The 13773-nt window shown below is 35.9% G+C and overlaps 1 protein-coding gene across 2 annotated transcripts in view; it reads right to left on the bottom strand.

The window, feature by feature from the left end:
* Positions 1-13773, bottom strand: part of CACNA2D1 (calcium voltage-gated channel auxiliary subunit alpha2delta 1) — a 665469-nt gene that overhangs the window by 311724 nt on the left and 339972 nt on the right. The window lies entirely within an intron of this gene.

Consider the following 13773-nt stretch of genomic DNA (forward strand, 5'->3'; position numbering starts at 1 on the left):
TCTGAAAGTCTCATTATTCCTGTAACTAAGCACTCCTGAATGCAGCTTAGTTTACAACCTTTGTGATCATCAGTAGCAGTATTCACCATGATTTATGTTTATCATCTGGTCAAGCTCTTTTTCATCAAAGACTCCATCAAACCATTTTAGAAGGGTATTCTTTCCCACTTGCTGACATTATTTATTTCTGTACAAGTCAGATACAACAAATTATGCCAAGCAAAACAATTATCCACTTAGCAATCAATTTATTTAACCGTGCTTGGGGCAGCAAGATGCCCTTTGTTATTGAAAGGATGGCATGGTACAGAGAAGGGAGTGCTGGAAGGAAAATGCTGGTAGGGAAACCTAGGTACAAATCCCATCTGGCTTTTACTAGTAGTATGGCCACTGGTGAGCCCCTTCATTTATCTGAGCCTCAGTTTTCTCTTCTGTGAAATGGAGAGAGGAGTGCCTATTTAAGATTATTGTTTGACAGTTCCACTGATAAGATGTTACTTAAGGTCCTTCGTAAACTTTAAAGCCCTAAAGTCTAATATAACTAACTGCCAGTTGTTATTAATCTATTTTTAAACTCTCTACATTATTAACATGTAATACTATATAGAAGTTCACTAACTATTCTTAATAAAATTTGTTAGCATTTAAAAAATATGTTTATAATACTTTTGGTTATTCAGTTCCTATATGAAGTACTTGGTATTATATGAAGTGTATATATAAAGTACTAGTTTTTGATACTAAGCTTGAAGGGTCTGTTAAGATCTCTGGAAGACACCTTAGAGATCTTAACAATCCCTTCAAACTTAGTATCAATACTTAGTGAGTTCTTTATATAAGAACTGAATAAGCAAAAGCATTACAAACATTATATATATGTATACACATATACACACATGCACACACACACATATATATGTATATACAAATATATGTATTTGTGTGCACGCACGCATGCACACACACACACACACACACACACATTTTCCTAAGGTGTCTTCCAGGGTATCTAGGTGTTGCAGTGGATATTGTATCAGGCCTGGAGGTAGGAAGATTTGAGTTCAAACACGGCCTTAAACACATGCTACCTTAGGTAAGTCACTGAACCCTATTTGCCTCAGTTTCCTCATCTGTAAAATAAGCTGGAGAAGGAAATGACAAACCACTGCAGTATCTTCATCAAGAAAACCCAAAATGGGGTAATTAGGAATTAGACACAACTGAGAGGACTGAACAATAATATCAATAAAAAGTGTCTTCCTGATCTAATAATTTAAGAATTTCTGATTCTAAGGTATTGATTACTGCATGACTGCTTTTTGAGATCTCAGATCATGTTGGGTATAAACTTTTCTGACATACCTGCAGATCCCATTAATTACACTCTAAAATAAGACAGCAGCAATTTAATTTACCAAGACTTTAACATATTTCATGAAGCAACTCATAGTACTTAGAGGTCTATCTCAACCATAAGCTTATTATTACCTCATACAATCTCTAGCTCCCAAAGCACCAATCCCCTGTAGTTTTTTTAAGATTCTTTATTTGCCTTAAGGAAAGCATTTTGTAAAACCCAAAGCAAATATGAAATAAGTGTTCTGGCTACCTTAGATGATATCAGAGGATCCTTTCAAAAGAAAAAGTTATGATTCCTCTCAAATCTTTACATTCTTTTAATGCATTCTTCCATTATCCACCCCCATACCTTACCACACCACGTATTAGCTTAGATGACCTCTGTGGGCCCTATCAGGCCTAAAGTCTTATAATTCAATTCAAGAATTCAACAAACATTTATTAAATGCCTATGATATGCAATGCTCTGTTTTAGGTGCTTGGTGATACCAAAACAAACAAACAAACAAACAAAAAACCCCATCTCAGTTCCGAGAGAGATTTCCTTTTCCTAGATTTTACATTCTGCTATGTTCTGTAGCACATTAAAAAAATTTATTAAAACTTTTGTTTTTATATTATAATAATTGCAGAATACATCAGCCTCCCCAGCCCCACTGCACATACATCAAATTAGTATAAGAAGGGTGTGTCACAACTCCCAATCTCACTTATGGGGTGAAGACTTTTTTATTGAATCACCAGAACTAATCAATCAAATAAGTAAATGATATGTGAATGATTCCTAAGCACCTCTATGGAATCAATCAATAAAAGGCATAAACTAGATGGGAAGAACCTAGTTAGTCAAGCTGGGAAGGAATGAAGTGCTTCAAAGAAATGTAATGGGATTGATTGGAAGAACTAAACATAACCCCAGACCTATATTTCAGAGAAGGAAGTTCTAGGAGCATTTCAGCAACTGCTTGAAATTTGGGAAGCTTTTTTTTTTTTTTTTGGTGAGGCAATTGGGGTTAAGTGACTTGCCCAGGGTCACACAGCTAGTAAGTATGCAGTGTCTGGTCTGGGGCTAGATTTGAACTCAGGTCCTCCTGACTCCAAGTCGGAGCTCTATACACTGTGTCACCTAGCTGTCCCTGGGAAGTATTTTTAGGAGCCAGAACCAGGGGTGGGGAACCTGCAGCCTCAAGGCCACATGTGGCCTTCTAGGTTCCCAAGTGGGGTCCTTTGATTCAATTTAAACTTCACAGAACAAAACCCCTTCTGTAAAACTTGGACTCAGTCAACAGGCTAGACCCAAGGATCTAGAAGGCTACACGTGACCTCGAGGCCGCAAGTTCCCTACCCCTAAACTAAACCATTTCACTGAGGGTGGAGAAGAGGGAAGGATTGGGAGAGTCTTAAGGGAGACCCCCTTCCCGCCCCCCCTCCACTGCCCTTAATAGATCAGACCAGTAACATATAATGTATCAAGCCAGGAGGAGATGACAAATTAGACATGCTAAGGAAAGACCAACTTTTAGTCTCGTCACTAACGTGCCCCATCCAATATGCTCCCAATATCAGTTACTCAGCCAGAGTTAACCTATTTTTTTGCTATTTGTAATGGAATGATAATATCCCCTTCCATTCACTTAAAAACTTTACTCCATTCCCCCCTACCCCCACCCCATAGTCTTTGGTCCAGTAACTGAGGCCTCCGTGTTCTATCCAATCTCCCAACTCCAACTGTCTCCAAATTCGGAATGCTCTTCTTCCTCATTTCTGTCTCCTGGCTTCCTTCAAGTCCCAGGTAAAACATAGCATTGTTTACTACAGTTCTTTCCTGATGGCCCTTAATTCTTGTGCCTTCCATCTGATTATCACTTTCCAATTTATCTTGAACAGAGCTTATTTGTACATAATTGTTTGTAGGTTGTCTTCCTCATTAGATCGTGAGCTCCTTGAGAATAAGGACTGTCTTCTGCCTTTCTTTCTATTGCCAGAGCTTACCACAGGGCTTGTAACCTAGCAGTAGCCTGATGACTGTTTATCAACTGCCTAGACTGGAATGAGGACTTTGAGTTGTAGGCTCTTTCTGATCTCATTGGCCATTTGTTTGGTAAAACTCAAGGGTACAGGTGATGTGACCTGGAAGGTAGTGGGTGCAGTGAGTAAAGTTTTACCACTAAGCCTTGAGGTCAAAGAGATCATTAGGCATATAAAAAGAATATGGCCTACATGTGTTCCTGTAAATATCTGACACATGCAGTGTGATCTCTTGATTCATGTGGAAATATAGGTACTAAGAGAGAGGTAGGGTTTACTCAGGTGCATGATTGGTATCCCACCTCTGATGTTAAAAAGAAGGTGGCAGTCACTGAAATTGCATGGTACATGGAAGTTTTCATGAAAAATTCCACAGAAGATGATAGGAAAGGGAGGTAGTACCAAGCAAGAGGAGGGGAAAGAACAGAAGATGTGTGTCAAACAGAAACAACCTGATGTTAGAAAGGCTACAATACACACATGTGTGTATATGCGTGTATATGTGAATATATATGCATATATGTATGTGTGTATACACATATACATACATATAGTGTGTTACTATCATATATCCTTTAATCTGCATTTAACGTTCTATTAGTAATAAGAAGCTTTAATATCAATGCAGAATGGTAAATCCTCCAAAAAACCCTGTTCACCTCATCTTCAAGAACATGCTCTGTCACATGTACAATCATAAAATTGCTTTTGGAATCTGCTTTTTTTCATCTTGTTGTTTGATCAAAAGCTTCTGGAAGGCAGAGATTAACATTAAACTTTATAGAATGGGACATACGAAGCTACTATTCAACTTATGTAGTTTACTGTTTATCCATGGTGGTAGAAATGGGTGGGAATGATGATAATCATCTTATTTTGAAAGGAAAATTATTTAATTTGTTTCTTTATTTCTAATAGATTACATACTCATGTAAATCAAATGTTTTAGGGATGACAGAGATATACTTTCCCTATAAAAGTTTGAATGAATCCCTTCTCAAAGCTAATATGCTATGAATTCTCATTTAATTTTCAATGTCCAGAACTAAATGATCATGAAAGATTACCCACCACTGACACCATCTTTGTATTTCAATAACTTTAGTGAAAAGATTAAGGTCAGTGAAACTTTTATATGAAAATAATATAACACATAATTGTGCTTCAGATATCAATGTCTCCTTCTAGGTGCTTTTGCCAACACACCACGGTGAATGCTGTTCTGTGTTAGCAAATGCCAACTGCTCCTGGCTAACAGAAAATTACTATGTCTTGTGGACATTTCAAGTCCCTAATTAACTTCTAAACTGGCCAAGTGCCATCTTATTTTAAAGGCCAAACAACCTGCAATTAAATCCTGCAGGCAATTTGTGCAAGGACAGACCAAGCCTAGCCCTAATAAAATTTGAGCATTAAAGCATCCATGCTTCAATATTTTCCTGTACAGGAAGACCCTGCTACGGTTCATTATGCTGCATTTCAAGGAAGTCATAAAGTTTTATTTTTCTCATTTGATGAGTTATTGTGACATATTATGGCACTAGACAACAAAATGAGACTAAACATGAGCATAATATGCTTTTACTCAATTCCACATAAACACTAGAGTCTCCATTGCTTAATTTTGCATACTCAAGAGAATAGTTTATGGGAAATGTCATGAGATAGTTTAAAGTTAAATATACTAATATATGAAAAAATTTGCACATGTATATTTATATACATACATATAGTATATGTACATGTACGTGCATACACGCATACACACACACACACACACACACCCCTATAAATCTATACAATGGGAAGTAGCTTGGTGGAGCAAATAGAAAGGCAGCTTCAGTATCAGACAGACCTAATTCTGATAGTAGATATGAGACCAGACACATTCTAAGACTCCAAGTTACAAAAGATTTGCTAATACGCATTTGGAAAGGGAATTTACTTACTAGAGTGTTCCTTATATCAATGAAATCACAAGTACATAATATATATTATTTGTTATGTGACAGGGATATGTGTGTCTATCTTTATCCAGGAGCAAATATAAAACCCTGTTTTCAATTCAAAACCCTTCACAATGTGCTGCACCCTTCCCTTTCTAGCCTTCTTATGAATTCCCCCCTTCAGTAAACTCTGCAATCCAGTAAGAGTAGCTTTCATGCTGTTTTTGCCATGCCATTCTACCTCTAACCTGTGTGCATTTTCCCTGGCTGTCCCCCATACCTGTGATGTCCTCTCTTCTCAACTGCCGCCTTGGCTTTCTTCAAGTCTCAGATAAAATCTCACCTTCTTCCAGAAGTCTTTCCCAGTCTCCCTTAATAAAAGTGTTTTTCCTCTGAGATTACCACAGATGTATCCTTGTTTGTACGTAGGTTTTTTTTTGCATATTGCCTCTTCTATGCGATTATGAAGTCTTAGAGGACCAGGTACTATGTTTCGCCTTTCTTTGTATCACCAGTTCTGAGCACAGTGCCCGGTACAGAGTAGGCATGTAATAAATACTTACTATTGTATATCTATGTATATATACACAATGACTGTTTGCAATAATATATTTCCTATAGTATTTATATGTGCATATATATCCATAATGTACCATATCTACACATAGATAGACCTATAGGATGTGTGAATGATCTTTACAAAATGATAGATTTGCCAATTATAAATGAAAAAAAATACATCTACTTACACAGGAATTTATAAGCACTAGTTTCTATATCACCATTTATAAAGGAAAATTGAAAATATCCAATGGAACAGAATAAATGAATATCCACTTCTGCTTTCTTATTTTTGGCTCCATATCGACATGGATAAGGACAGTGACTGTGTCTGAGATTTCATTGTTATAAGTAAGGAAACTCCCTGAACTTTATCATCTCAATTCCCCAGAGCACTGAGAAGCTAGACAACTAATCCAGGATCCCACAATCAATATGCATTAGAGGGAAGACTTGAACCCAGGTCTTCATGGGCTTCAAGACCAGCTCTGTATCCACTATGTCACATTGTTCCCATGAGGTCTTAAAAGTTTAATGCCTAAGAGATCATTCAACTTCATATAATTCAACAAGGGCTTATTAAGTATCTTTTGTACACAAGGTACTGGGAAATCAAATAAGACAAGGTCCATGTACTCATGCAGCTATTTTTAAAAAATACATGTTTTTAAAAAGGACCTCCATCATCAGAATTCTGGTACTCCACATGATTTTTACTCATTGCTTTCAACTGCATTCTTTTAAAGACATTACTGAATGTATTGGTTATTGGGGGAAAATTCCTGCTGTATAATATACTCTTCCAAAAGTGCTTTTTTAAAATGATGATACATGAAATCTACTTTTAGTGGGAAGATGAGCATCATCAGTAAATGCTGGGTCACACAAATCCTTGCCCTGATTAGTTCCTATTTAAACACGGCTCCTGAACAGCAAGGGGTTACCCAAAGGAAGAAGTATATATGATACATTTCCTAGAATTGCCACACAAAGAATGATTGGAAGGGGTAGGCCAATCGTAGAGTTACGGAAAAGCTGTTAGAAATTTATTTCAGAACATTTCTAAACTTCCTAATGATGATTTTGGGGCACAGGAAGAGATTACCAAAATAAATGAGTCCTACTATCTGTCAGTCTTGGAACTTTCTTTTCAAAGGTCTTGTCTCCTAATTCTGAGTGTATATTGCTAATCGGTGAAAAAGCTTTTGATCTACAGCAGTCTGCAAGAAAAAGGCCTAGCAAGGCATTATCAGATCAATGAAAGATCAGCTCCCAGGAAGGTCCATTCATTTTCAACCTTCACTTTTTTTTGTCATATCTTTATCTCTCTCGCTAGCATTGAATTCTGTCAGAAGATATGACAGCCTCATAAAAGAAGCAAGGCTCTCTGCAGTGAAAGAAAAGCATCTATTATCACTTCCCTTGCAATTCCTAAATATATTTCACCCTGAAAAATAAAATGAGACTGCTTCTCAATATTGAAAATGTCTTACTTATTAGACTACCAGTTAATCTAGGCTGAAAGACAGCATTGGTTGCCAAAAACATTTAGTTCTAAGTAATTTTTTTGTGTATATTTGAAAGGAAATTTATAAGACATATATGACAATTTAGCTTGGTTTCAACAATGGAAATATTCAAGTTGAATTTTCAAGAGTTGGTTTGGAGAGAAAATTCAGAAGAAAATTTTCTTGCAATCAGTAACATGCAACATAATATTGTTTTGATATATACTAAAATGATAAAACAGATATATAAAAATTTTAAAAATTAACAACTGGAATTAGTTATTCATATCATCAACTAATTTGGGCCAAATTATGTGTGGTTAATGCTCATCCTTGTATATATGTGTATGTATGTATATGCATGTATACATACACATGTATTTGTGGGTGTATACACACACACACACATACACATATATATATATATATACTACTTATATACACAAATACATAGGGGGGTAGAATTTTGCATCAATGAATCGACACCAATCAAGGAAATTATTGTCTTCTTTCTGTGCTAATACTTCTGTTCTCCCTTAAGTGGCCTACTTAGTGATTTACATGAATGTTTCTTTTAATTTAAAAAAAAAATTAACATTTTTGTGAGAATTAGTAAATACCTCTTTGCTGTCCTCCTGGTTCCCAATAAAGCCGAATTAACAGAAAATCAGTTTTGCCACAGAAGAAGGAACACAGGAAATTGATAATAATATGCTAACCCTTGCTGAACCCTAGCTAAGTTGAAAGTGTCAGGGAATTCTCTGGAATGAGAACAGGAGCTCTTGGGAGAGGCATGCCTATCAGAAAGGGTCTGATGACTATGGGTCAAATATAGGAGGCCACACTAAAAGCAAAGAAAGGGATCAGCATGTTAGGGAAGACTGCTGATAGCAGCTTCAACTTCCTAAAGCACAGGTTTAGTTTTTTTTATAACTTTTGGGGCCCATGTACATTAGTATTCTGTAGCAACTCAGTATAGATAAACATAGGAGAGGAAACGGTAGTCAAAGAGGAATCATTCAAGAGGGGCAAAAGGAGGACCTTTGGGCTAATGCTTGCCATGCAGCTGGCAGGGTTTGCTACTGGAATAATAAAAATAACAACAATAAAACAACTAAAATATAGCACTTACATAGTGCCAGGTACTATGCTAAGCTCTTTATAATTATATGTCATTTGATCCTCACAACAATGCTGGGAGGTAGGTGCTATTATTATCCTCATTTTACAGATGAGGAAACTGAGGCAGGCAGAGGTTAAGTGACTTGCCTGGAATCACACACCTGTTAAGTATCTGAAGTCAAATTTGAACTTAGGTCTTCCTGACTGCAAGCCCAGTGCTGTAGCCACTGTGCCATCTAGCCACCTTAAACAAGCAATTAGAAGACATCATGTCAATGAGAAAGACATTCCTTGTTCCAGAGCAGGAAACTAAAGGTGATCAAATACTTTTACAATTATGAAAGAAAGAAAGCCTTTTAGACAAAACTTCAAGACTGAGCTAACCATTTAGACAGGATTGTAGATGTCTCTTAACCAAGGACAATAAATAGTTGTTACAATAGTACATGAAACTATCTACTTTGCATAGTTTTTTTAAGAATTATTTTTATTTGAAATTTTATTTTTTCCCAATTACATGTAAAAACAATTTTAACATTCTTTTTTTCTCAGCATAGTTTTTTAAATAAATTTTATTTCTCCTTATTTTCCACTATCAGACTACGAGGTAGTTGGAGGATTTCTACATTATTAGTACCTTGAGATGTCATGAAATAACTGTGGTTCCTATTTTTTCCTCACAGTAGCCAAAACATTCCTAAAATACATACGTGTCCTTTATGTTCAAAGAGAACTATTAGCAAAATTATTATGTGGGTGTGGATGAAAATATCAATGACACTCCTAGACTTTTAATAATCTGTAATTACTCAGATTATTTTAAGCACAGATTTTTCAACCTGTTTCCTATGTAAGATACAGTTATTATCTTCATAGACATGTCTACTGCATTAAATTGTGCCTGATAACATTTTAAAATTATTTTATCAAGCTAATTACTTGAAATAGCTTACACTTTAATCCTTCAGTACTTTAAAAAAAATGTTATTTTACCAGTACAGATATCCTACAAGATAAGAAAGGAATGGGCTGAGCTTTGCAACACCAGAAGTACCCATATCTATGAGATCACATACCTTTTTAAATAATTTTTTTTTAAATCTATTTTCTCTGTCACAGAATCAGAGATTTGGAGGGAGGGGATAGAATTTAGAGATGTTGTCAGACCTCCACATTTTGGATTAGAATATCTAAATTCAAAAAAAGTGAAGAGACTGGCCGAAAGTCACATAGATAATATTCTGTTACATCCCAGGTAAAACAATCTTGTAATGATCAAGGTGAATGGCTAATATGAGAGGTAGCAAATGCAGGGCCCATGAGCCCCTGTGGTCTTCAGCAATCCCATAGCTCCTAAATGGTTCACCATAGTCTCCAGTGTGGCTGAAGCCAGTTTAAAAAAACTAAAAAAAACATAATTGGGAAATATTGAACAAAATAAATAAAAATACAATAACACATAGATAGTTAATGTGAAGTTTTCGAAGTCAGTATGCAGCCTATGGGGATCTTTTTGCCCAGTTTAATGGCCTTTCTATTTGAATTTGACATCATTAGTTAAGATGAAAGAACAGAAGAGTATATCACTGTTTCCTTGTGAAATACTGTGAATAAAACAATGCTGATTGAAAAGTTGATATCATACTTCTACCTGAATTACAGAATTAGGTGAAGAATCCAGTTTTTTAAAACCAGCAAATTGGTGACCCAGGCTAGTAATATAAGGGAAATGTGTTGAGTGTTTTGGGGAACATCCTTTTTAAACACAATATGATACATTTCATAGCCAATTCCATAGGTCTTTTATGGAGATTTTACTGGAGAACATGGATTAGAATTAAACAGCATGAAAAGTTTAAAGATAGTGCCCATACAGATAGAATCATGAAGCATGAAGGTTAGCTCCAGAAAGTCATCCTAGAAGGAAGGGATTATATTTTTAGAGTGAGCTTTAATGTGACATTTTTAGTGGAGCAGAAGATGAGTTTAACAATGCTCTCTCATGCTTTAGTTTAAACATCATTTAAAATGCACTATATATTTACATTGTATAAGAGTGAGCAGAGGCAGTGTGGTTTACTAGATAAAGAGATGTCTCACAGTCAAGAAGCTCTGGGTTCCAATCCAACCTCTGACATGTTTTGGCTATTTGATCACAGGCAAATCATTTCACCTCTCCACATTCTCAACTAAATCTCTAAGACTAGAAATTGCAGAGCCAGGACCCTATCCATATTGGCAGACGGAACATATGCTGAAGACCTGCTGAAATCAGAGGTCCAGGTCAGTAGTGATCGAAACACAGAATAAATCCCATTCCTAAAACAGGTTAATTTTCCATTATTTCCTTTCACAGTGGCTAGGGAAGGTAAAACCCTTTTTACTTTATCTTATGTAGATTATTAACAAACAGTTTCCTAACTGAATATTGCACCTTCATCCTACCCCTTCTCTGACCCTTCCTCCACACTGAAATTCAAATACTCTTCCCAACACAAAGCTATGATTATATTACAACTCTATTTGAATTATCAGAAACAATAAAAGATCATATTTTCCCCTTTGCATTCCAACTTTAATGACTGTTGTATTTAATTAAATTTACTAAAATCTTTTATTCAATTACAATAGGCAGTGTGGACCAATGCATTTTTCAGCAGCATATCACCCATTTGAGGGATTAACTCAACAGAAGAACTAAGTGGAATACATACACACACACACACATCTATGTATGTACATCTGTATGTATACATGCATGTGTGTATATTCCACTTAGTTCTTTGTCAAACTGAACTGAATTTTAGTAATAATGCTATGAGTTAACAAAGTCACTCTCACCAAAATGCCTACAATTGCTTTAAAAATATTTATATTTGGCTAAAATTGACTTTTTAGAGAGTTCTTTCTTTTTCTTTAATTATATCTGACCTCTGAGAAGGAGAAAGTGGCACCATCACACAATTATAGTTGTTCTCTCCAGAAATCTTTTAAAATCATACTTCCCAAAAGGGTGGTTCCAACTTTGATTTCAGGCATGATTTTCTCTTTACAGAAAGAGAGATACCTCTGTGTGTGTGTGTGTGTGTGTGTGTGTGTGTATGTGTGTGTGTTTGCATGCGCACGCACGCGTCTGTGTGTGTGTGTAGCACTGAACCTGCAGTCAAGAACATTTGAGTTCAAATACAGCCTCAGACACTTAAAATATGTGTGATCCTAGGCAAATCATTTACCTGCTGTCCACCTAAGTTATCCACATTTGTAAAACAGAAATAACAATGGCATCTACCTACCTCCCAATGCTGTGATAAGGCTGAAATGAGGTAATATTTATAAAGGACTTTGCAAATCTCAAAGTGCTATATAAACATTAACTTTTATTATTATTACTAACCCCAACCCTTCTCTCTTAAGATTATACACACACAAAACATGAACTTGCTCAAAATAATACAACCAGTAACTTTCAGGGCTAGATTAAAAACCAGGTCATGAGGCCAAATTTTCTATTTTCTTTCTATTCCAAACCCTGCCTCTGATAGTTAAATGACATTTAGAAAGTCACTTCATGGAATACAATATTCCTTTAGCCAAAGGAGATTGGATTAAAACCAAGGATCAACTAACCAGAGAAAATGAGCATAATCTTTCAGGGGAGGAGATGGATATTCAATGAAATAAGGGACTTCCAGACCTTCCTAATAAAAAGACCAGAGATCAACAGAAAATTTCATCTTCAAATACAAGACTCAAGAGAGACATAAAAAGGCAAACATGACAGAAAAAAACCCAACATGTTATTAATAAGGGCAAACTGTTTACATCCCTACAAAGGAAGATGACACTTGTAACTCTTAAGAACTGTATTGTTATTATACCACTTTAAACGAGTATTGAGCTAATGATAAAAAAAAAAATCTAATCAAGTGGGTTAAATGGATCTAAGTAAGTGGATTAATCTGATCTAACTAAGGGAATGTACTGGGAGAAAAGGAAAGAAGGAGGCAGACAAGGGTAAATTATGTTACAGGAAAAGGCACAAAATCCAGTAGAGGGAAAGAGGGGAGGGAGATGAGCATTGTTTGAAATAAGGGAGCTGAACTGGATGGCTTTGGGGGAAATGTCCAGATCTAGCTATTTCATCCCATGAATACCAGAACTGCCTTCCAGAATAAGACCAAACCAAGGCTATCTACATATATCACACGGTGATGTTTCACAAAAATTTAGCAATGTTAATTCTTTCTTCATCACTCCCTCAGTTATGATTTTTTTCTTTCTGAGAGATGTGAAACTAAAAACAAACTCATAATAAAAAGACCTTTTTTTAAATTCCAGAGATTTTGTATCTTACGAATTTAAAATTTGAAATAAGATGCTGAAATCATATTGGGTATCAATTATTGATCATTTTATTTGGTACCAGGAAAACAGGAAAACTCAAGAAACATGGCTCCTGCACTACTCAATGTTCAGACTGCCTGCCATAACCAAGAAATGCCTTTGAAATGACTCAGAAATCTTCAAATCTAATCTTGAAACAAACGTGATTAGCTCTGTGAGGCAACAGATGATTGTGATAGAGAAACTATTTGTCTTAAAAAATAAAACAGCAAAAATTCCATTAGTAGCAATGGAAGCAAACTATGTAAAAGAAACAACTAGTAATGTTTTTCTGCCTCCTGGAAAAAAAAGAAGGCGGGAATTGTCAAAAGGATACATTTGCCACATCGCCTCTAGAAATTCCCACTTCTACAGCAGAAAGGATCTTGCTGAGGATAGGATAATAATAACATTGTTGTAGTTGTTCAGTGATGTCCAACTCTCTGTGATTCCTTTTGGGGTTTTCTTGTCAAAGATACTGGAGTGGTTCACCATTTCCTTCTCCAGCCCATTTTACAGATGAGGAAACCGAAGCAAATGGGGTTAAGTAACTTGCCCAGGGTCACACAATTACTAAGTGTTCGAGACCAAATTTGAACTCAGGTACTCCTGATTCCAGACCCAGCAAGTTCTCCATTGCACCACCTAGCTTCCTAATAACAACATACTTAAAGAAAAAGTAGGTGTTCTTTCTAGAATTACATCCTTTCATTGAATAGTCTATATAAATATCAAGTTAATCTACACAGTCAATTCTATGGATGTTAAGGTAGTTAGCATGATTACCATCTGGGAAAATAACTATTACCATGACATGATAATATCCATTGAAATTCCAAACAGCAAAACACATCCCCTCATGTGAC

Source organism: Vombatus ursinus, unplaced genomic scaffold (genome assembly GCF_900497805.2).
Source record: "Vombatus ursinus unplaced genomic scaffold, bare-nosed wombat genome assembly UNPS02014830.1, whole genome shotgun sequence".
In the NCBI taxonomy this organism is placed as follows: domain Eukaryota; kingdom Metazoa; phylum Chordata; class Mammalia; order Diprotodontia; family Vombatidae; genus Vombatus; species Vombatus ursinus.